Source organism: Ovis canadensis, chromosome 14 (assembly GCF_042477335.2).
Source record: "Ovis canadensis isolate MfBH-ARS-UI-01 breed Bighorn chromosome 14, ARS-UI_OviCan_v2, whole genome shotgun sequence".
NCBI classification, from domain to species: Eukaryota; Metazoa; Chordata; class Mammalia; order Artiodactyla; family Bovidae; genus Ovis; species Ovis canadensis.
In genome coordinates this window covers 19452962-19476478 of record NC_091258.1, presented here as the reverse complement: position 1 = coordinate 19476478, position 23517 = coordinate 19452962, and the positions used below count along the sequence as shown (strand labels likewise).

Here is a 23517-nt window from a genome sequence, read left to right as displayed (position 1 = left end):
TGTGCAGTCAGGGTGCTGACCCGTACGCCAACAGAACAGGACACTGTCCCCCAGGTACCCTGCAGGTAAAACAAGAAGGAACTGAGTGGACATCCGAGCCTGAGAGCCAGAAAGGCATCCAGACGACTCACTCTGCCCTGCGATAGAGGACTGTCTGAGGCTGAAACAGTAGCCCAGAAACCCCCTCTGATAAGCATCTCAGGACATGCAGGTGGCCTTTGAAAGACAGCATGAGACTGCAGGGTCTATGCAAACCCTCCCCCAGAATTAGTGACCGGCCCCCTCACCCCCCTGCAGCACATTCAGACCTGGAAGGGCCCTCATGGTCCACTTATCAGACGGTCATAGCACTCAAAGACAATTCACTTCTCTGCCCCATCTTATCTCCTGAATCTCACACACCATCCCCAAGTTGAGTTGCCGGTTCTCAGTTCCCCGGCTCCGGCAGCTCCGTGGCAGGAGTTCAGAAATCTTGGCTTCCCGGTGGCACAAGCCCCGCTCCGGGCTGAACGCCGAGTCCATGCCGGTTTTTCATAATTGGTTTTCAGAGCAGCCGGTTCCGTGATGTGTCATTGTTAGCAGTTGTAAAAAGATAACTCACATTTTTAAAAGCTTAAAGCTTGCTCGGTGCAGATAAAAACTGTGACAAATTATGTTCCGAAAAATCATAAAAGTGGAGAGAGACATGTTAATAACCAAAGGTGGCGTTTCATTTAGAGGTCAGCCAGAGCTATTAAAGTGGCCAGGAATTTCAAGCTTTGGCAGTAGTGATTTGACCATATCACTTATCTTCCGCAGCCCATGCCTAAGTATCTCCCTGGGTAAAAAAAAAAAAAATATCATCATCATCCGCAGACAGTAATACAGGAGGTCAGGGTGAACTGGGGAGAAAAGCAGTATTGCCAGAAGAAATCCAGCTTTCGAGATGTTCAAATCGACCAAGACCATTACATGCTTCGGTTCCCACGCTTTCATCCCGAGTATTCGAGAACATGCTTACACATGCGAACACCGACACACGCCCAACATACCCACTCACTGTGTAAAATAGCCATGTGACGATTTTTCTGCAAGAAAAAAAAAAATGGAGAGAAAACTGATCTGAAGATTTGGATGACAAACGCAAGTGTGTGAAACGTCATCTGGTTTTTCCAAAGTTAAAAAGAAAGTTTTTGTTTTTTTTGTTCTGTTTTGAGGGGTTTGTTTGTTCTTTGGTTCTTGTGTGTATGTATTTTCCTTTAGCTGAGATTGAAGTAAATGCAAAAGGTGAATGATCTTCAACTAGTGGGAGATGCTCCAAGATTTATCCACACAGTGGGAGGGGAAGAGTTGAATGGAGTCTGGCGTTGGATGTTTTGAGAATGGGAGGTTGCCAAGCCATTGGTTGAACCCATACAATGTGTGCCTCGCCAGCCTGTGCCCGCCGCCCCACCACAACCAGACTGCGTGTCAGAGTTTCATGTGGTCAGTTTCCAGAGGTGAACGATTGTTTTTGAAATTGACCTGTATTGCATGCCCTGGAGACCCAGATTGAGTAGGTCGTCTTCAAGGACAGTATATTAATAATAAGGCAAAGTAGTGAAACCATTCTAGACCATAGCGCTTGGAAAACTGCGTGAATAACAAGTTGAGCTACCTGAGTTTTGGCTTAGTGACAAATTGGACCCTGCTAAGCCAGTCACCTGACTTCTCGGAGTCTCAGTTTTCTCTTCTGTAAAATGGACGGGTCCCAATGCTGGTCTCACATGATGTTGTAAGAATGTATGTGGATGGTTCCACACAGAGGCTCTGTCTTCCCTTCCCTTTCTTCAAGATGCTCCACGTTTTCCAGGATGTTTTCATGTCTGGTAGTGATCAGCAAATTTCAGTCATGTCTCAAGTTACTTTTTCTCCCATGCCATTACCTGTTGGATCTTGGAGAGACGCAAGGGAAAACAAAGGCTTGTACATGGCAAGAGGCCTCTGCTCTAATAGGCAGATTGGCCCATAGTTGTATATTAAAAAAAATAGTTTTGATTCACATCCCCTCAAAATGACAAAATAGTCTCTACTTGCTGATGAAAAACAGCATGTTGTCTACGGCAGCAGGTACACTCACGGTGAGAATCTTCCACTCAAGGGGGAGACTGTGGTGAAGAACCCTTCCAAGGGCAGACAGGTGGCTTTTTAAACATCTGCCTGATTTTACCACAACGTAAAAGTCATAGCAGTCAAAAAATGGAACCTTTCTGTAAAGGTTATATAAAAGGCATGCTGTTTATCCACAGACCAGACCATTGTGTGTAACTCGGGCAGATATAAGGTAGCTGCATTTAATGCATTATATGTGAACATAATTGTACATTTATTTATTTTAATTCTGCATAGATCTTCCATACCACTTAAGCACTGAGGAAGGAGAAGGAAGTGAAAACAGGGCATGGACCCTGTCATTTAAGCTCTGGAATGGATTCCTTAATAAAATGCAATAGAAGATTTGAGGCCAGAATCATATCAGTTGTATTATTTAGGGCCATTCATGAAGGAATTATTACTATTTATTATTTGTTCCCCATCTACTAGGCATTCTGCTAACTGGGGAGTGGCTGAATAAAACTTCTGCCCTCAAGCAACTGCTTTAAAAAGAAGTTACCTAAATTTCTTTGGGAATCCTCACATGATAGAGGTAGTCTTCCCTAATTCTTTACCATTCTTAAAGATTCGGTTGCTTATAAGTTAACCAGAATTGCCTGTTTTTCAGCACATATTTGAAGCAGCAGACTGAATTGCAAATACTCTCGATAGATTCATTAGAACTTCAGTTTTTTTCTCTGTATCCTACTTAAGCAAAGGTCTGGGCATATACAGGTGATCAATAGTGCCCATTATTACATTACTTGTAATAAAGATGGCGGGCCTGTGCACACACGGCGTCTCAGAGTGAATGCGCTGGTAGCCATTGCCTTGTCCGACGCTCACCGACTATTCATGACTGATGGCGGACCGTACTCAGAGTAATGCCGAGACGACACTAATGCCTTCCCACTGGGACCCGTGCTCTGACCTGGTGGCTTCTGTCTTTCTCCTCTCATAGTGGATGTGGGGATCTGAAGGGTGGATTTCCATCTAGCTGGTAAGGATATAAATAGGTATCCAAAAGAGAGCCTCTCTTGGCCCTTTGTGCATTACAGTGACTTTCTATCTCGTCAACATGTTTACGGGAAGGGTTCAAAGGGCAGAGACGTGGGATGGCCCGGTGAATGCATCTCCTGCTGATTCATGGGGGGTGGGGCGGGGTATCCAGTGGTTCATGGAGGAGAGATCTCCCATTGCTGTGTGCAGCTGGTTTCCAGGGTGGTCAGAGGAGAATCTGCTTGCCATCGTGGAAGAAAATCATAGTCAAGCCAAAAACAACAGATGTGACTATTTTGAGTGGATATTTATTCTGGGAAAACTCTGCATTTGAAGCCATGGAATATAGCTTTGAACACCTCAAAGACTGAACTCATACCCAAGTCTAAAGCTGGGTCAGCCCTTATTTAGTTAACTGTGCGACTCTGAGAAAGTTCCTCAGACTCCTTGAGCCTCAGTCGCCTCTTCCATACAATGGGCTTGTAAACCAAGTGGGGTTTTATTTATAACACTTGGTAATGACCTCTCTGATGGAAACACTACCTTCTTTTGGCTCTTGGATGGTTGATGGCTTGTCCTGTGGGTCTCAGCTTCAGTATCACCTCAGAGAGGGATCCATGATCCCCTGAATGAACAGGTCATCCTTACTCTGGTTCCCATCCCTGCTCCTTTCTGCCACCAAACCTCACAATTTGTGAGCCTGTATTTTATATACATATGTATCATATAATGTATATAAAATCATAGACTTCTTTATCAGCTTGATGATTCTCTTTCCTCTCGAGGGCAGGCTCACAGTTTGTATCGTTTGAAGTGAAGTGAAGTCGCTCAGTCGTGTCTGACTCTTTGCGACCCCATGGACTGTAGCCCACCAGGCTCCTTCATCCATGGGATTTTCCAGGCAAGAGTACTAGAGTGGGTTGCCATTTCCTTCTCCAGGGGATCTTCCCAACCCAGGGATCGAACCCGGGTCTCCTGCATCGCAGGCAGACACTTTACCGTCTGAGCCACCAGGGAAGCCATCCTCTAGAGCCTTAAAAAGTGTCAGGCTTTTTAAAAAGTAGGTCCCCAGAAACATCTATTAAATAAATCAGTGAACATTAAAAAACCTAATCGAGAAAACAGTATGTAAGGTATATATTAAAAGGGAAGGGTTTGGACTTTTAAAATTTCATTTCATCCCTTTCCTCCATCTTTTTTTCTTCCAGAGAGAAAATATAGAGCTTAAAACCGAAGGAAAAAAAAAATCAGTGGAAGAATTGTATGCATAAAAATGAAATGAATTTTAAACCTTCACTTGGGCAGAGACAAAATTCATATTAGAATTGACAGTCTGTTAATCACTATTCTTGGTGTAATCCAGTGAGAAACTCTGTTCCTTTTATAAGTTAAATTGATTCATACATATTGGCAAGTTAGCTATTTCCCTCAAAGGGAGTTGAATTTATTTGGGCTGTATATTAATACCTTATTATCTTTCTTATGCATCAGTGGCATGATCATTTCATCTCAGTGTGTTTATTAGAGTAAGTGCTTTTGGAAGGGGAAGTTAGAAAAAACCCACCTATGCCCAGCAATCTTTTTAGACAGGTACATATAAAATTTTCTGACCTGTGGCTGTAACTGTTCTCTGTAGATCTTTGCTGACTGTGCCTCCAAGGTGTGTTATCAGCATGTCGCAGTCAGGACATACTGTTAGAATGTAACTCCAGTGTGTTCTTCAGATATGTCCTCTGTCCCAGAGCAAAAGATGGTAAGTTTGCTTGCAAGAGCTACGACTACTGATCAACCTCCTGCTGGAAATCTGCTCATTTAAATAGTCTTATTAGTGGCTCGTGTTTATATAAGTTGGGAGGATGAACAGTGGGAACAGATTGACCTTAGACAATTGCAACCCAGACAGGTCTGCAAGAGTTGGATTGACCTCATTAGCAACAGAACGGTCATCAGATTCAGTTAGGCCCCTGCTACGAGACCAGTGCAAGAGAAAATCCGTCTGATCCCAAGATTCTTGAGCAGTAATATAAAGTTTTACTGAAGCCATGTAGAGAGAACACTGAAGGAGAATCATTTTATATACCACACAGCAAACCCCCTAAAAGGCCCATTTAACCGTACTTTCCCAGAGCCCTCTTGTCGTACCAGCTGCCCCTCATTCTTTCTCTGCTCTTCCCCAGAGCACAGTGGCTCTCAAACCTTGTCAGGCACCGAAATAACCCTGCCAGCTTGATTACAACCCACATGGCTAGGCTCCACCCTAGAGTGTCTGATTCAGTGGGTCTGGGGATGGGGTGGAAGAATCTGTATCTTGAACAAGTTTCCAGCTGGTGCTGATGCTGCAGGTATCAGGACCACACTCAGAACCTCTGCCTTATCAGTTTGAGATCTGATCACATCTCTGTGTGATCAAGCCCCTTCTATGTGAAAGGTGTTCGTAAATTAGAAGACAGAATTTGGTTGAGTAGCAACAAATCCACTAATGATCCTCTCATCCACTTCACATCTTTCCATCTTGTCTTTAGGTATTTCTTAAGGGACAGTATCATATGCTTTCTGAGATCAAAACACATTTGTACTGTGCCATTCCCTTGAGATACTAGGTTTCCACTTTGCTTTTTCAAAATCAACTTGTTAATAATCCATTCTTAAGTTGTGCCAACACAAACTTTACCATCGTATAGTTTTCTGAAATGTCCTTTCCTCGTTTTTCTCTTCTGAGACCAAGACATTGTAGTAATGCTCTTCCTTTCTCCCTGTTTTATGGAGCTGTTCCATTTCCTCCTGTGAGTCTTTTCATTATCTCAGGATATTAATTATCCAGATGCATGGATTTGAACTATCTAGAATAATCATCCGAGGTGGCTGGGTTGTTTCTTTATCCTTTGTGCCCACTCTGGAGTTTCATTTGCAATTTAAGTACCCCTTCCGGTTTGAATATCTCTTCTTGGTTGAGAAGGCTAAAGAAAATACCAATCTGGGTCAAATTTCCCTGGTGGCTTACAGTTCACCAAGTGTATTGCATGCAATATCTGTTTAGGTATTATTTATTATTTCTCCTCCTTTTATAGATAAAGCAACTGAAATGTTATACATGGCATATAGTAGAGATTTAGTAAGTATTAAATTAACCAGTGAATGAATGAATGAATATCCAGTAGCTAACCCAGGCACCAGGCCAGTTCTCCTCTTGTTCTTTGTTTTGCCCCAAACCTCAAGAGAAAGGCATCATTTTCTTAATATGAATGCAACATTCTTCTTCTTTCACTTTTTCTGAGATATGTTCAGGTCAACAAAAGTAAGGTCATATGCAACCTGCAGACATGTTACCAGTGAACAGATAACTGGAATTTTTAAAATAAATCTTAACCCTTCTCCATCCACAGCACAGTTCACGGTCTGAACATTTCTACCGGTGTCTACCGCGCATTATTTGCATTTCTCAATTTTAATTTTAAATTAATTAAAATGAATTCAGTTGCGGTAGCCACATTTTAGTTGTTCAGTAGCCCCATGTGGCTACTGACTACCATATTGGACAGTCCAGAAATGGAACATGTCTATTTTTGCAGAAACTTCTACTGGCCAAATCCAGTGAAAAAAAAATCTATGCTTATGCATTTTCTATTAAATCAATTAAACGGGGAAGTGGAAGTGGATTTTAGTGTTTCCTAGTGGTCGTTTTGAATTTTCCTGGTAGGAATAGACCCTTATTTAGCAAACAAAATTCCCAGATGAGCTGGAAGAAACATGATTGAGTTGTACCTAAAACAATGAAAGCCCTGTGACATGTTGATATTCTAGGCCGGCGACTTTGCTTGTGGCATTTTGGAACAAGATTCAGCATCAGGAAAGTGTCACCCAAGTTGAAAGCTCCCCTGTAAGAAATGTCTCAGTTTGACCTAAAGTAAGTGGAAGAGACAGGGTACAGGAAAAGGAAGCCGTGGAGGACGTCTCAGTGATAAATGGTACCCTGTCATACCACATTTGACGTCTTAACAGGAAAAGGGGGCTGTTGAGCCAGATGTGGGTTAAGGGAAGAAGTTCAAACCTCTCTCTCATCTTCATTTTGTTTTCTAAGGCACAGGTTGAGTTCACGAGCCCTGAGCTCAATCACGGCATATCTCTTCTGCCAAACAACAAGCCAGTCAGGGCAGATATGTTCCCCTGCGGAGGCCTCAGCCTTTCCCAAGAGCAGAACAATTACGGGGCCTCTGAACTGTGGAGAGGGTGCAGCCAAGAGCGCCGCGCTCCGCAGTCGCCATCAGCGGCCACATCATGTGCGCTGCCACTCCAGAGGCCGAGCGCGGGACCCCGGAGAGAGTGCAGCCGTCCCAGGCCCGCTGACTCTCCTTGGGCCAAGCATGGTCAGGCCCACATCTGTCAGGGTCTAGAGTCTCCGGTCTTCATGGATTGCTTTTCTTAAACACCAAGCAAAAAGCCAGTGCTCCACCTTTGAGGCCTTCAAATCTGCCTGCAGTGCAGGAGAACTGGGTTCAATCCCTGGGTTGGGAAGATCCCCTGGGGAAGGGAATGGCAATCCACTCCAGGATTCTTGCCTGGAGAATCCCGTGGACAGAGGAGCTTGGTGGGCTACAGTCCATAGGGTCACAAAGAGTCGGACACGACTGAGCAACTAACGCTTTCTTTAGCCGAGCAGAGTTCATTTCCCTGTAGGCCGATTCTCCCCAGATAGCTTGCACATCACCAGCGCACTTATCTGGGTTTTCTATCAGCCTGAAAGGTTCAGGGTATGGATCTGTTTTCCAGACTGCCTGTCTGACTGTCTGACCTACGGTTGTTCCCTCTCGCAGAAATGCATGATGTTACCCTTGTTAAAACCACAGTTAGTCTAAAGCCTTGACAGGAAATATCGGTTTGGTAAGACCAGCGGTGCTGTTAATAGGAAGTCACATGATTTGTAGGGAGAGTGGGTGCACGCAGTTGACTTTACGCGATGTCTGCTTATCACTGGTCTCTGGCTGCGGCTGCTGGCTACAGAACGCAAAGGCTCGCGTGCACACAGGAGCCTCCTTCGTTCTAGCCGGGAGGCCAGGGCAGGGCCGCCCTGCCAGGCCTCGAGGATGTCAAGGGGCAGCTGGTGCCCGGTGCGGGAGGCTTTGGGAAACATGGATTCTTCCCATCACATTTCACCTGAAAGGAAAGACCAGGCTGGTGGCCAGTTTTAAGGGTTGCTCCTGGCTAGCCCAGACTTGGCAGGCCGTTTCCATTATGACAAAAGGAAGTTGCCTCAGAGATGGTTAAAGAATCTGAGTCCCGTAAGAACAGCAGGCCCAGTGACTGGAAGGGGTGTGGTTTGGAACTGAACTGATGTGTCGTTCTGCCATATCCTAGCTTTGAGGCTTTGGCCTCAGTCTCCATATCTGTACAGCAGGGTTGATGCTACTCATAGGGAGTCAGTGTAGCTATTGGTCTGTAGCAGCGGTGCTGCTAATCCTTACCAGAGGCCATTGATTATATTCTGTTCCAGGCATACTTTCAAAGCCATGAAATATGACCTTGGAAAGAGTGCACCATTACAGCCAATTCAAGGAGGAGAAATCATCCAATTAGCCAGGTAGTCACAACACGCCTTAATCCTTCTGAGTTTCCACTTCCTCGTCTACAAAATGTAGGCTTCCCAGGTGGTGCCAGTGGTAAAGAACCCACCTGCCAATGTACGTAGATGCAAGAGATGTGGGTTCAGTCCCTGGGTCGGGAAGATCCCCTGGAGGAGGGCATGGTAAGCCATTCCAGTATTCTTGCCTGGAGAATCCCATGGACAGAGAAGCCTGACGGGCTATAGTCCATAGGGTCACAAAGAGTCAGATACAACTGAAGCAACTTGGCACAAACACACACCTCTATAAAATGTAGATAATACCTCTCACACATTGCTATTGGAAGAATTAAATGAGATCATGGTTAGCACAATTTTTGGTGCTTAAGAATGTGGATAGAAGCTAAGGAACGGGGATAGAAATTAATAATACTATTATTCACATTATTACGACTATAACTCTCATCCACCCAGTGCTGCCTCAACTACCGTTGAGGTAGCTGGTGCTATTTTGTCCTGCAGACAAAATAAAACTGCAGATTCTCAGTCAATGAATAGCTATTGTAATTACTATGCTCAGAGTGTCCAATGGAGTGCTACTGGAAATGCCCAAGTTTGCATTTAGCCACCACTGAACAGAGCTGTGGGAGATGTGAGCCATAACAAAACACACCGATTAAGAAGAAAGAAAATGAAATGTTTGGTTGGTGCAAGAAGCGTATGCCTTGAAAGAAGTCTGTGCACTTAGGTGTCTCATTGCAAACCCCTGACTGCCTGAAAGAGTGTGTTCTCTAGAGCCAGGACCAAAGGAAGAACACTCGCATTGTGTTTTATTTTCCTTTTGGCTTTTCTTACAACCTTGACGAGTCTGTGAGCTGCCCCATCCTGGACTTAGACCATGCTCTGGTGGGTCTCAAGCCCATTCCCTGGGAGACCTCAGCGAGTCACCTCCGGGCTGATAAGGCAGAGGTCCGCTCTAGCCCAGGGGTCCTCAGCTGGGAGCCGTTGGTCTTTAGTTAGAGTTAGGGCTGTTAAATAATTTCAGAGCCAGGTTGGATCATCCCTCCTTGCGTCTCCCTCCTTCTCCCCAAAAGCAGAGCAGAAAGACAAGATAAGATTCTGTCCCTGCGGTTAGTAAGTTGCACTTATTCAAAGGAATCTGTTCCTCCCATCCAGGGTAAGTCATTATGTAATCAGTATAAAGAAAAGTCAGAATAAAACTAAAGGAAACAAGCAAACATATCTGTATATATATTTAAAAAAAAAAAGAAAACAACAAACAACCCACAGCCAGCTAAATTCAACTTAAAACTGAAATCCTAATCCATGTGACAGGGTAACCCTTCTGGTTGTTCGCGGTTATTTTTCTCTCCAATAATGCTTGGAGCGTCTGCTCCTTAGCTGTTCCCCCAGGTGGTCTCAGCTTTTGGAAGGAGGTGCGCTGACCAGTTTCTCAGGAACAGAAACTGGTCTGTAGTCTGCCTTCTCTTTGCCTTCTGAAGGCGGCGTCTTCCAACACACTTCTCTGACGTGGTATTTCATATACCCTGATACCACCCGTGTTTCCATCATCACTTACAAAGTCCTTCATCCTCTGCCATTATTTTGTGCTTCCCGGAGCGTGTTAGATTCAGAGGCTAGAAGCCACGTGGGAGTAAACTGGGACTTATCAATATGTAAGAGGGCAGAGAAGGGGGTGATTCTTTGATCAGGGGTCAACTACAATAAATTTTCTGGGTCCCTTCACACACAGAGCTTCAGCGCCCCCATTTGTGATGAGGCGCTAAGAATTGTCTCTTTGGCTGGGCTGCTGCCTATGGCAGTGCCTGGCCGCTAGTACGTGTGCAGTAGGTGGCGGCTGACACGTGACACCATCACCATCACCATGACATGTCACGTGACATCACTGTCATCACCATCAGCATCCCCTCTCGCCAAGGACATCAAGTCAGTGTGGAATCACTGAGTCCAGATGCCCTGTCTTCTGCAGACAGCCAGGCCTCTGCAAACTAGCTGGGCACCTGGGGCGTCTGTGATGAGGAGCAAGCTGTGGACGTTTGGAGGGAGACAAGCGGTCGTCTCTTCTGAGCTGAACGAGGTCTGCACCTCGAACCCCCTTGTGCAGGCACGATGTTAGAGATTCTGCCTTTGGATCACCAGGCATTTTCTACTCAACGCCAATCAAATTCTAATCAAAACTCTCCTGCCGACAGAGGTTGAGTCCTGTGAATACACTCAGGACTTTCCGTATGAGGTCAGTCATTCCTTTAAGTGTTCATTCATTCGTCCCTGCACTCTGTAAAGGCATTCAGCCCCATCTGAAGAGCTGGAGGGTTGAGGACATCAAGGTTTCTGGAACTCAGCACCCTGCACCCGGTGTATAAATGGGTGAGTTTGTGTGCACGTACACGTGTGCACACATATGCACCAACAAGTCAGCCCTGTAAGGGGGGATGCCACGTCATGTTCACTTCCATGTACCCACCCCTCACTGTCTTAACGTATCTTGATTATCTGGTCTGTCACCGGATAGTGTTTTCTGAATGAATGAATGAGCCAGACAAAGCCAGAGTGGAAAGAAGGCAAAGAGGGAGGGAGGGAATAGATGCCTCTTCAGCCTCCCCTGTCGCCAAGACTGCTCAGCACCTCTGATAGCAGCCACTCCCTCCCACCCCACCCATGCCCTGGAATCCTGCCGTTGGTCACATACCTGTCTCTTCTGGAAGGTCACAGGCAGCCTTCTATCCCCAGGGCCTTCACAGCAGCCATCCTCCAATAGCATCATCAATAAGCACTTGCTGAATGGATGCTTTATAGCTGAGAAATATTACCAGGTGTCACTGGGAAATGGATTCCAGCAGGGGTTACCATCAGAAGTAAGGAAGAAGGCTGAGGTGGTGATCGTAGCCATTCGGAAGCAAAGAGTAGGCGAGTGAACTGAAGTCGGGGCAGAGGCTAGAGAAGAAAGAGCAGTGGTGGAGATGACGGAAAGAAAGCTCAGCAAAGGCCGTCCACCAGTTGGTGGCAGAGGGGAGAGAACAGGCAGGAGCCAAAGAGGAAGCCGAGATCCTGAGCTTCAGCAGCCGGGAGAAAAATGGCCCCATTCATTTCAGTGGGCCTGCGAGGAAAGTCAAGGAGGATGATTGACAGGTAAAGAGCTCTTAAGGGGCTAGATGGGAATGTGAGAAAATAAGGATGTACCTTGGAAGGAAAGTTATGACCAACCTAGATAGCATATTCAAAAGCACAGACATTACTTTGCCAACAAAGGTCCGTCTAGTCAAGGCTATGGTTTTTCCAGTGGTCACGTATGGATGTGAGAGTTGGACTGTGAAGAAGGCTGAGCGCCGAAGAATTGATGCTTTTGAACTGTGGTGTTGGAGAAGACTCTTGAGAGTCCCTTGGACTGCAAGGAGATCAGCCCTGAGATTTCTTTGGAAGGAATGATGCTAAAGCTGAAACTCCAGTACTTTGGCCACCTCATGCGAAGAGTTGACTCATTGGGAAAGACTCTGATGCTGGGAGGGATTGGGGGCAGGAGAAGGGGATGACAGAGGATGAGATGGCTGGATGGCATCACTGACTCGATGGACGTGAGTCTGAGTGAACTCCGGGAGTTGGTGATGGACAGGGAGGCCTAGCGTGCTGCGATTCATGAGGTCGCAGAGTCGGACACGACTGAGCAAATGAACTGAACTGAAAGCCACCTTTAGGTCAAAAGACCTTGTGCAACTTGTTACACTTTTTAAAAAAATTTTATTGAAGTTTAGTTGAGTTACAGTGTTAATTTCTGCTGTACAGCAAAGTGATTTGGTTATACATATATGTATATATATATAAATTACTTTTAAAAATTCTTTTCCATTACAGTTTGTCACAGAATATAGTTCCCTGTGCTATGCAGTGGACCCTTATTGCTTATAGAACAGCTTACCTCTGTTCATCTCGACCCCCCACTCCTCGCCTCCACCACCTCGCTCCCCCGTGGCAAGCACAAGTCTTTTCTCCACACGAGTCTGCTTCTGTTTGGTAGATCTGGTCCTTCATGTCGTATTTTAGGTTCCACATGTCAGTGGTGTCATCTAGCATTTCTCTTTCTCGTCCCGACTTCCTTCACTCAGCACGACCATCTCTGATTGCATCCATGTTGCTGCAGACGGCGTCATTTCACCCTTTTTCATGGCTGAGTAGTATTCTGTTGTGTATGGAACCCACCCGTCGTCTGTCCATTCATCTTTCAGCGGACCTTTAGGTTGTCTCCACATCTTGGCTGTTGTGACTAGCGCTGCTCAGAATATAGGGGTGCATGTATGCTTTTTTCCCTTCCTCGATGTGTTTCCACTGGCAAACCAGTGAAGCAAAGGGATTATTTCTTTGGCAGATCAAACCAGTAAGGTTAATCAACCCTTGCAATCACCCATCGAATCCCTCCACCCAGTCCCAGAATCATGAGGTTGAACGTGATGCTCTGGTGCTTGAGGCCGTTGTTCTGGATTTGTTCACCTGCTTCACAGTAACTTACTGGTGCCCTCGTCTACTAAAGGCTGTGGATTCTATGATGAGTGAGAGGAGACGTAAGCCCTGCCGTTACAGAGTTCATGAGAGAGGCTGGAGGGATGCATGCAGAGAGGCTGACGTGAAGTGCAGGGGAGAGGTGATGGAGGTCCTTGGTGGGACTTGTAGTGTCTCAGGTTGTTCCAGAGCAGAGGTCCCCAACCTCCCGGATCCAATGCTTGATGGTCTGAGGGGGAGCTGATGTAATAACTATAGAAATAAAGTGCACACTAAGTGTCATGCACTTGAATCATCCCCCAAACCATCTCCGTCCTCCCTGGTCCATGGAAAAATTGTCTTCCATGAGACGGGTCCCTGCTGCCATAAAAAGGTTGGGGACTGCCGCTCTAGGAGAAGGAGCTCCTGCAGAGACCCAGAGGAGGAGGAGGCAACTAAAAGAGTTAAGAGTGGGGAGAAGAATGTTCTAGAAGGAGCTAAGAGAGGACCAGAGGTTCTGCACCAGGAGAGACCCAGATAAGTATGAGGCTCTGAAAAGCCACCCATGGGGCTGGGAAGGGGAGCCTGGTGGGATAAGAGGCCAGAGGGAGAGTCGGAGCTAAACCAAAGGAGCCTTGGGGCGGGGGCGTTGGCATGCCAGGGGTTGGGGCAGTGAATCACGCCTCCTGAGGTAGAATGTGAGAATTCTCAGTAATTCTGACTCACATGAACAGGAGCCTGGCGGGGGGTTGCCTGCCACACTGCAGCCGGCCCCGACGGAGTGGATGGTAAGGTTGCCCCCGTAGGTCGCCGCCGCTAAGACATAACAGCGTCTCCCCTCGTTCTCCCCAGTCTGATGTAATCTTTCCGAAGGCTGGCAGTGCTTGCAGGAGAACTGTTTCAGCTGTCTATTAATATTTTAACATGCTTTTAAGAAAATTTGGCCTTTCGTCGAGCTGGTCTCAGAGCAGATATATATCACAGTTCATGATAGACGTTACACTTATCCCTGTGCTGTGGGCCTGTTTCTCTTGTTTGGATTCATTTTTAAACATCTATTATTAAAAAAAAAAAAATCTTTCTTGCCAGTTATGTGTTTTCTCCCACAGTTCCTCAGCTTGTTTACTCTGAGCCAGTCACCCCCCTACACACCTCACCCTCCCCACAAGGATGGCGTGCGGTGGATTTTCTGACCTGGGTGAGCAGAGATGACTACTCTGAAATTAAGCGGGGGGGGAAAAAAAGAAAATCTGGAACCCCGAGGCTAAACCAGAATGTCTAGTAACAAGGAAATTATAGCCTGCAACTGGCCTTGTACTTGGAAAAAAAAAAAAAGAAAATAAAAACAACTGTTCTCTCTCTTTCAACAAATATTTATTGCAACTTGATTATGTCTGTGGACTCCATGCAATGCTCACACGTGGCAATCTCATTCTTTTTTCTTATGACAGCTCTTGGAGGTAAATGTTGCTTATCCATGTTTAGCAGGTGAAAAAAGTGAAGGGGATATTTTTTAGGGCAGGGGGTGGTAAAAAACCTACCAGTAGGCAGAATGGAAACTCACTTTTGTCCCAGATCTCTTCTGCCCGCCTGGAGCCACGTACTCATCCTTTCTTTCCATCTCTAAAGGGAAGCTGTCTGGCGACTAGAACATTCTGGTCTGGATGCCTTCCATGCGGGGGGCTGAGCTCAGGGGCTCCGTCTAGAGAGGACACGTGAGCTGAGACCTCACGAGCAAGGAGGAGCCTGTGTGGGGAGCGTTTGAGGAAGGGCATTCCAGACGAGTGAGGTTTTGAGGTAAGAAGGAAGAGCTGATGTGTTTGTGGACCAGGCAGGAGTCCCATGCGGCTGGAGGGTGAAGTGGGAGGAAGCACATGGCATGAGGCAGTCAAGGGCCGGCTCATCAGGTCCTGGTTGGTCAGCCAGGAAAGCGGGCATCTCTCTGATTGTGGGTGTGTGGCCGGTTAAAGATGGCTGCACGTGCCTGGACACTCCTACCCCTAGAGCCGGCATCTTCATCCCCTTCCTGCGAGCCCAGGAGGCCCCCTCCCTCCTGTGGCCAAGGCAGTATGGCGGAGGCGATGCTATGCCAGCTCCTACTCCCTGGCCTCAGGGAGGGGCACTTTCTACTTCTTGTTTTCAAACCCTCTTTTGGAGTCCTAGGGTTTCCCTGGTGGCTCAGACGGTAAAGAATCCGCCTGCAATGCAGGAGACCCGGGTTCAGTCTCTGGGTCAGGAAGATCCCCTGGAGAAGAGAATGACAACCCCCTCTAGTATTCTTGCCTGGAGAATCCCATGGACTCCAGGGAGCCTGGCGGGCTATAGTCCATGGGGTCACAAAAAGTCAGACACGGCTAAGTGACTAGCACTCTGACTCTCACTGGGAGTCCTAAGCCACTGTGTAAGAAGCCAGTGACCCTAAGACTTGGTGCGTGGGGTGGTGACAGAGGGACACTCCAGTCAACAGCCCCCTCTGAACCCCTCTAGCCAGCCCCACCAAAGCACCAAAACACGTGAGTGACGTCCTTCTGAAAAGTCCGAGCCAGGCCACCCACCAGCTGCATACCCTCAAGTGACCTGACTCAACACGGTATAAAGCCGAAAACCCATCCAGCCAAGCCCTGTCTGGCATTGAGAGCTAGGATAAAATTGCGGTTGTTTTCAGCCACTGCATTTGGAGGTACCTGGTGTACAGTGGGTACCCAGAACAGATGAGTCATCGAAGGGGTGTCAGGGAGCCGTGATTTAGGGACTGCACCATGGAGAGATAGCTGCGGCCACTGCATAGAGACTGAATCATGGGAAAGAGAGAGAGCAGGCATGGAGTCGGCAAGGTGGATTCTGGAGCCGATTTCTGTTGTCCAGGTGAGATAGGAGTAACAGTAGGAAAGTAGTTTGGATCGGATATATACTTTGGAAAAACCAAAACCAGAACGCGGAACTCACTGCTGGATGAACGTGAGACTGATAAGGTGCCCCCTCCCCGGTACGCTAGGAGCCTGGAGAGGTGGCCCTGCCTTCCCGTGACACAGGTGGGACTGGCCCTGCTCGCATCTTGCTCTCTAAAGATCCCCCTGTCTCTAGCGAGGCCAGGTGTGAACCCTGGCCGGGGCGCAAGGACAGTTTGGCTGCCACTGAGCGAGCTTCATTGGGGGCAGGACGAGACCCAAGTGGGACCTCTGGGTTTCCAGAAGTGTCATTTCCGGTGGGCCATCCCACATCCTGAATGCCCCAGAATTGGGGTGCTGGTAGGGTGCTGGTCTCAGCTCACTACCCATCCCCCCTTGCCCACCGTGATGATTAGCGGATTACCTCCAATCTCAATCCAAAGATGCAGGACCCCTAACCGGCCCGCTTCCAACATCACTTTCTTCACCTGCTCCCAGCCCTGAGCATCAGTCTCAGAACCACTCCGCTTTCCATGTAGAAATCTGCTGAGTATGCTTTTGCTGGGCAATCCCCCCAGGGGAGGAAACTGGGAGGAGAGAGACTTCCCAGTCTCCTTGGGTTGAGCCAGCAACTAGTCGTGCGTGTGAGTCAGGCTCCTGTTAGCAGCATTTTATTTCAGGTCCTCAGCTGAGTCACCCCCGTGCCCTTTCCAAGGAGTTCCAATGAGAGAACAGCTTTGAGAGGTCGGGAGAGCTTGCCAGTGGAGGAGACCATCTCTGAAGATCCAGAGGCCCGGCATTTGCTGAATTTCACTTCCCTTTCAAGTTATTGCTTCACTCCAGCTGGGGCGCAGGTCACAGCAACCCGCTGGCGTCCAGCGCTCTCATGATTTGAGATTAGCTGGGTGCCCCTGCGTGCCCAGCCTCAAATCCATCCTGGAGGATGGGTGCGTCTGTGGCGGCTAAGGTCCGTCAGCTTGCCCCCTGGGCTTAGGTTTGAGGCTGCATTCGGAATGACTGCTTTTCCAAATGTCAGTGAGAGGCTGGGCGACAGTGTCTCCAAAGTCACCTGCATCTACACAGGCTCTCAAAGTTTCGGGTGTCCGCCACCCTGAGGCCACAGGCCACCGCAGGGAAAAGAAGGAAAATGCTCTCAGACACACCAATGAGCTAAACATCCTGGAAGTGGGCCTCCTCCCTATTTTCAGCCTTGGTGCTTTCAGAGCATCCCCCCGTCTTCAGGAAGATTGAGAACTAGTCCTCCGGGACGCGATCAGACTGGCCTTGGGGACGAGGCAGCCTTGAACTTGACTCCTGAGCATCACTGGCGTCACTAGAACCTTAGTTCCACGCAGACGGGGAGCTCATGAGTCTTGTTCATTTCCGTAGCACAGCAGCCAATAGTGAGCCAATGCTCCAAAATTACCTGTCGGAGGATATCATCCGTGAAGTCCTCCTCTTTCTTAGCCTTGAAGCTTTAATCCATCACCTGCTCACAGCTCCAGTGGCCTCATTAGCAAAGCTGTGAAGAATTGATAATGAGGCTTCAGTGTGAGAGAATTCGTGAATTTCACAAGCATGTCTTGAGCTCCTACTGTGCGCCCGGCCTTGTTGTGGGTGCTGATGCCAAACCAGAGAACAAGGTAAATGCCAGTCTTTGTCGATGCAGTTTTCTGGCAAGGGAGACAGAGAGTAAATAAGTCCCCCCCAAAAAGTGAGACGTCCAATGCAGACATGAGAGCAGGGTATGGGGTAGGAAGTGAGAGGTGAGCGGTTCCTATTTTAAACTGGGAGAGAAGGCCAAAGGAGGCTTGTTCTTTGGGACCTGGGAAGCGGTTGTGAAAGCAGAGGCTAAAGATGTAAGGCGTCAAACAAGTGGACTTGAGAGACGAGAGTATGTGCAAAGGCCCTGAGGTAGGAGCCTGAGTGGTACGCGTCAGAAGCATAAGCTAGCCCTCGTGACCAGAGTGAGCAAAGGGAAGGAGAGGAGCTGAAGCAGAGGGTAGCCCGGACCATACTGGTGGGTGCCTCAAGGCCATTTGAAGAGGCCTTTAGTATCTACTCTGAGAAGCAGCCTCATGTCTCCAGTAACCATGCCTCTGTGTTTCCCTGGGGATAATGCACCAAGATGGCTTTCTTCACAGTCATGTGCTAAAAACCACTGCTTTCAGATGGATCACTCTGTAAAATGCACTGTCCTAGACATGTGAGCTCCTAAAAAACTGCACAAGCTCTGGGAAAGGCCTGGAGACCTTGTCTCGGTTGTTCAAAATTAGATACCATCACGGTCTCTACTTCTAACGCATGCTATTCTCTTCTCTTATGGATGCTTTTAAGCAGACAAAACCTGGAGCCTCGAGAGCTGGGTTTGTTCAGGAACTTGTAAAATGAGCTTCGGTAAAATGATCAAGTCAGCTCCCAGACAAGATAGAAACCGGCCCAGCCCTCCAAATGGTTCCCAGCCCAAACAATTACCATGCTCCGTCGTGGAGCCAAAGCTCCCCTCCCTCCGTGGTCCTAGAGCAGGGAGCAGTCTGCAGTCTGGGAAGCCCCCAGCCTCAGATCAGGCCTGCGTGTAGCCAGGCTCTTTCTGCACTTGCCGGTCATCAGACAGATGGAGGGCGTGATCACTCATAGTGTCACAGTTTGGCCTGGGCTAGTGTCTGGTCAGATTTCATCCTTTTCCGAAAGCCCTGTGCTTGTCGCAGGGCCCGTGAGAGCCCATGAGTGTGTGGAGGAAGGACAGTGCACTGGGTTCTGGAATGCCCACAATCTACTCGGCTTTTGTGTTCGCTAGGTCTGTGCTGTCCCAGATGGCCACCATCGGGCCCAGGTGGCTATTTCCACGTGAATTTAAATTCACCAGAATTAAATGAAGCCAAAGTCCAGTTCCTGGTCGCCCCGGCCCCTCTTCAAGGGCGCAGGAGCCACGTGCAGCCGCCTTTGTGGACAGCAGAGTTGCACAGCCTTTCCGTCACAGTGGGAATTCCATCGGGCAGCGCTGCTGTCTCTGCCTGAGTCCCCCCAGCCTCCCTGGAGGCCGGGCTCAACACCGCTTGGCCGATCAGAAAGATGACCTCTGGATTCACAGTGTTCACAGAGGCAGGGCCTCGAAGAGGGGCCGTCGCTGAGGTCCTTACCTCCCACCGAGCTCCTGCCTCTGGACAGTGGGACAGCCCTTGAGTCCTCAAGGTGTCTCAGAGCCTGTGGCAACTCTGGCTGTGACGGGGGTGGTGGCGGCGGCAGCGTTTCTGAGGATACGCGCTCCCGCAAAGCTGCCTGTTCCGTTTTAAACACTTTGTCCTTCTCCCTTCCCCCTCCATCCCTCCTTCCTTCCTTCCTCTGTCTCTCCCTCCCGCCCTTCTTTCCTTTGAAATTATTAGCATGATTTTTAAGTTTGCCTTCACACCACGTAATCCCATTTTAAAGTGCAAACGTAAAAGCGTTTCACCCCTGTGAAATTGCCGAAATTATACCATCTGTATCTCAGAGCTCACCCCGGCATGTAGACTTCTTCTAGGCTTATAGTTCATCTGGGCTTCTATCAAAGTAAGTCCTGTGGTTGCACCTAACTTTAGGGCACAGGAAGGGACAATCTCACCGCATGTCTAAAAGTTCAGGAAAACTCTAAATGTGTTAATTTCACATTAATATTATTATTATTAACTATCCACTTTCACTGCTACAGGAACTAGGACTTAGAGAGTTTCTGAGACTTACCCAAGGTCACAAAAGCTGAGTAAAAGCTCGAATTGAGATCTGAACATATGCAATCTGGCCTTACCCTGCCTATCTCAACTCCTAATTTCCACCTAAGTTTCTGAAAGACATTTGGTGCCATGCAGTTATCTTTTAAAGGCTGACTCTTTTCCAGCTGAATTAAGTCCACCTTCCTGGCGGTTACTAATGTCCTGACACTATTCCCAGGCTCTGGAAAAGCTTGCCGCCAGGAGAGCGACAGCTGGTAAACCAAGGGTGTTCTCGGCAACAGTAAACACGTTTATTTTCCCTAAAGGAAAACATAATAGCACCTTCAGTCGATTTACAGAGAAACCAGGGTGAAAGGAGATCTCAGAATTAATCATTTGTTGGTGGAAGTATGTACATCGTAAAAAAAAAAATTGACTTGGCTAGAACAGGTCAAATCGCAGCTATCGAAAGAGTCATTTGTTCCCAGCAGGTCAAGTCTGCACAGACTAACCAGTCCTTAACCCAGTCCATGCGTTGTCCTAAAACACATGGGTTTAGAAACAATCTTGCTTGGAAACAGTGGCCACTGAGTAACTTTAAAGGGACGTGAACTTCATCCAAAGTGGCATGGTTGTAAGAAACCTCTCCCCTGTAAGATAACTGGTCCCTGGGTTAGGATGGTGTCTTTGTGAAGATGGGGAAATAGAGACACTTGGCACCTCCATCAGCCAACTCCCAAACAACCCACAGACAAACGAGTGAGCCCAGCTGTGATTGTCACCCTCCCCCCACCAATTAAAAAAAAAAATTGTAGTAGACTCAAAGCCCGTAGCATTTCTAAAAGGAGAGCCAGGACTCCTGACCTCAAAGTGTCAGGAAGAGCCCACTCAACTAGGTTTTTCCCTTTAATACGTCTTTGCTGAGGTGTCAGGAGGAGCCCACTCAATTAGGTTCCCCTTTAATACGTCTTTGCTGAGGTGCTCTGCGTCCTGGATCCCATGACAGGCCCTGGAAGTCCAGCTGTCAGCAGGAGAGGTGGTCCAGGGGGCCAGACTGGACAGCCGCCACCCCCCGGTACCTTACACTCGGCTTCCAGCCTTTCTGTTCCCCAGTTCAGAGGCCTTTCCATCTAGTGAGCTCCTCATCACCCTGGCCAGCCCATTTCAAACCTCCCCTTGGTTTTGAAGTCTCGCCCCCACCTCTCCAGGCAGAGTGAGCCCTTCCTCCGTGCTCCCACAGACGTCACCAGACCTGCATTCAATCCTCCGTTCAAACCTCCATTCTGTACCAATCTCACTGTATTATAATTATTGCCATGCGTCTCCTTGTTGAACTGAGGCATCCTGGAGGGCAGGCCCCCCCTTTCATGCCCTCTTGTTGATCTTGGCTTCCCTAATGTCTTCTCTGGAGTCGGGAACTTCCTAAGTGACTTTTAAGTTAATAGGGACTCAGATAAGCTCAACTTGGCTCCTCTTCTGCCCTGCACGTCCCCCTCCCTTTGAGGGACCCAAACTGGGGAGTAATGGAAGAAATGGGGGCAGTTCTTGAAGATGGAATGGGTTTGCAAGAAGGCAAGGTCCCCCTGCACGGCTTAACAGGATTCGTTGTTGGATACTCTCGCACGCAACGGTTAAAGCTGGCAGTCATAAAAGCTGATACATGAGTATATAAGAAGTCCTGTGCTTTCACGTAAAGCATTCACAGGCAAAACGCCATTTCACTGACCTCTTTTGTAAGAGCAAGGCTGTGATGGAGACCTGCGTGGTCCTTGGAGGATACCACACCCCATACTGTATCACCTGGAACTTGCAGTTTCACTGTCTCTTTCTTTAAGCTATTTTTTTTCTTTACTGAAGTATAGTTGATTTATAGTGTTATATTAGTTACTGTGATGCTACAAAGTGAATCAGTTATACATAAGTATACATTTCTTTTCTTTTTTTTTTTCAGTATTCTTTAAACCCAATAAAGGTTTAAACCCTTATGGAAAAGAAGGGTTAAACATAGCTCCCTGTGCTATAGAGGAGGACCTTGTTGTTGATCTACTCTTTATATAAAAGCTTACATCTGTTAACCCCAACCTCTCACTCCATCTCTCCCCGAGACCTGTCTCCCACAGCAACCTCAAGCCCGTACTGTTTCGTAGGCAGGCTCATGTGTATCATATTTAGATTCACGTAAGTGATACCCTATAGCATTTGCCTCTCTCTGTCTGACTTACTTCACTTATAATAATCCCTCGGTCCATCCGTGTTCTGCAGGTAGCATTCGTCTGTTCTTTTTTATGGCTGAGTGGTATTTCTTTGTTTACACACACCACATCTTCTGTATCTACGCATCTGTCGATGGGCGTTTAGGCTGTTTCCGGCTCTTGGCTGTTGTGAACAGAGCTGCTATAAACACAGGGGTGCATGGGTCTTTTTGAATGATGGTTTCACTGTTTCTTGAAGGAGGAGAACTTCAGGACACACGGTCCAGAACCTTATCAGCAGTGTTTCTAGTCTTACTCACTGCATCTGACTTGACCATCTCATCTGCCTTTGGCAAGTCTTCCGGGAACACTGTGTTTCCACCCAGCCAAGCTGTCTTATATGTACAGAGTTCACCCAAAACTTTTCTAAATCCCGATTTCTCCATGATAAGACTATCTCTTACGGATGACTCATAAATAGCTATCGTGTGCTAAGGACTTCCCACGTGCTGGGTGCCAAGCCAGACACTTGAAGGATCTTAATTTAACCCTCCTAACAAAAAAATAAAAAATACATTGAGTCCAGTGCAGTTATCTCCCTCTGGAAAGTGAAAACCCTCACGTGGCCAGGTTTCTGTGAGAATTCACAGGAGCAACAGTTTTAGTAAAAAAAAAAAAAAAAAGCCTAAAAAGTAGTCAGTAGACCCACCCCTCCGAAACAAGCCCAAAACGTATGGGCCGCTCACTGTAATCAAGGCACTCAGCTAAATACTCAGTGTGGACTGACTCACTGAATTCCCTCAGTCACTTGACAATGACTTTAAGCACTGTTAACATCACCATCTCGAAGATGAGAAAACTGAAGCATAGGGTCACAGCTAGAAAGTCATCTCCAAGTCCAGCCAGGATTACAAACCCAGGGGATGTTATTCCAGGGTCCGCTGTTTCCATTGGACTGCGCTGCCTTATCTTGCAGAATTTTGGACAGGACGAAACAAAACAGTGATTATTTGGTTCAATCCTAGCAAACACTTGCCACCCCATAGTTCAAGGACAAATGTCCCTTCCATATCATTCCTTCCCTGTCCACAGACAACACAGACGTTTGGCGATGATTTCCTTTTGCTCGCTTCTTCCGCAGTCTCCCTGAAATTAAGAGTCTAAATAATGTCTACTCATGAGGGATTTTAAAAAAAATTCATTAAATAAAAAGTCAATCTTCCGAGCTGACACAATTTCTCTTGAAAGGTGACACAGTCCTTTAAAAATAGCTGTGGGCCCCATTGTGCAAAGGTGGTGACAGAGACAGACGGCTTTTAGAGAGGTGTAATGTTCCCAGGCAGCCACTAGCGAAGCTAGCCCAGATAGAGATCAGTAATTCGATCAGGGGAGAGTGCTAAATGTTAGAGGTTAAGCTGCTATGTTCTTATTACTAATCAAACTTCAACACCATGCCTGGACGCCTCCAGTCCCTACAAGGAAATGGTAAATTATGGAGAGACTCCAGCCCGGGCTCCTGGCTTCAGAGACGCTCCCCTGTTCCCGGTCACGGGCACATCCCGCCTCCATCCTGGGTACACCCCGAGGAG

General features: G+C 47.5%; 1 non-coding gene across 1 annotated transcript; it reads right to left on the bottom strand.

Moving 5' to 3' along the window:
- Positions 1-4056: 4056 nt before the first annotated feature.
- TRNAR-GCG (transfer RNA arginine (anticodon GCG)) lies at positions 4057-4128 on the bottom strand. The gene has a single exon. It is a non-coding gene; the product is annotated as a tRNA-Arg (tRNA).
- Positions 4129-23517: the final 19389 nt, after the last annotated feature.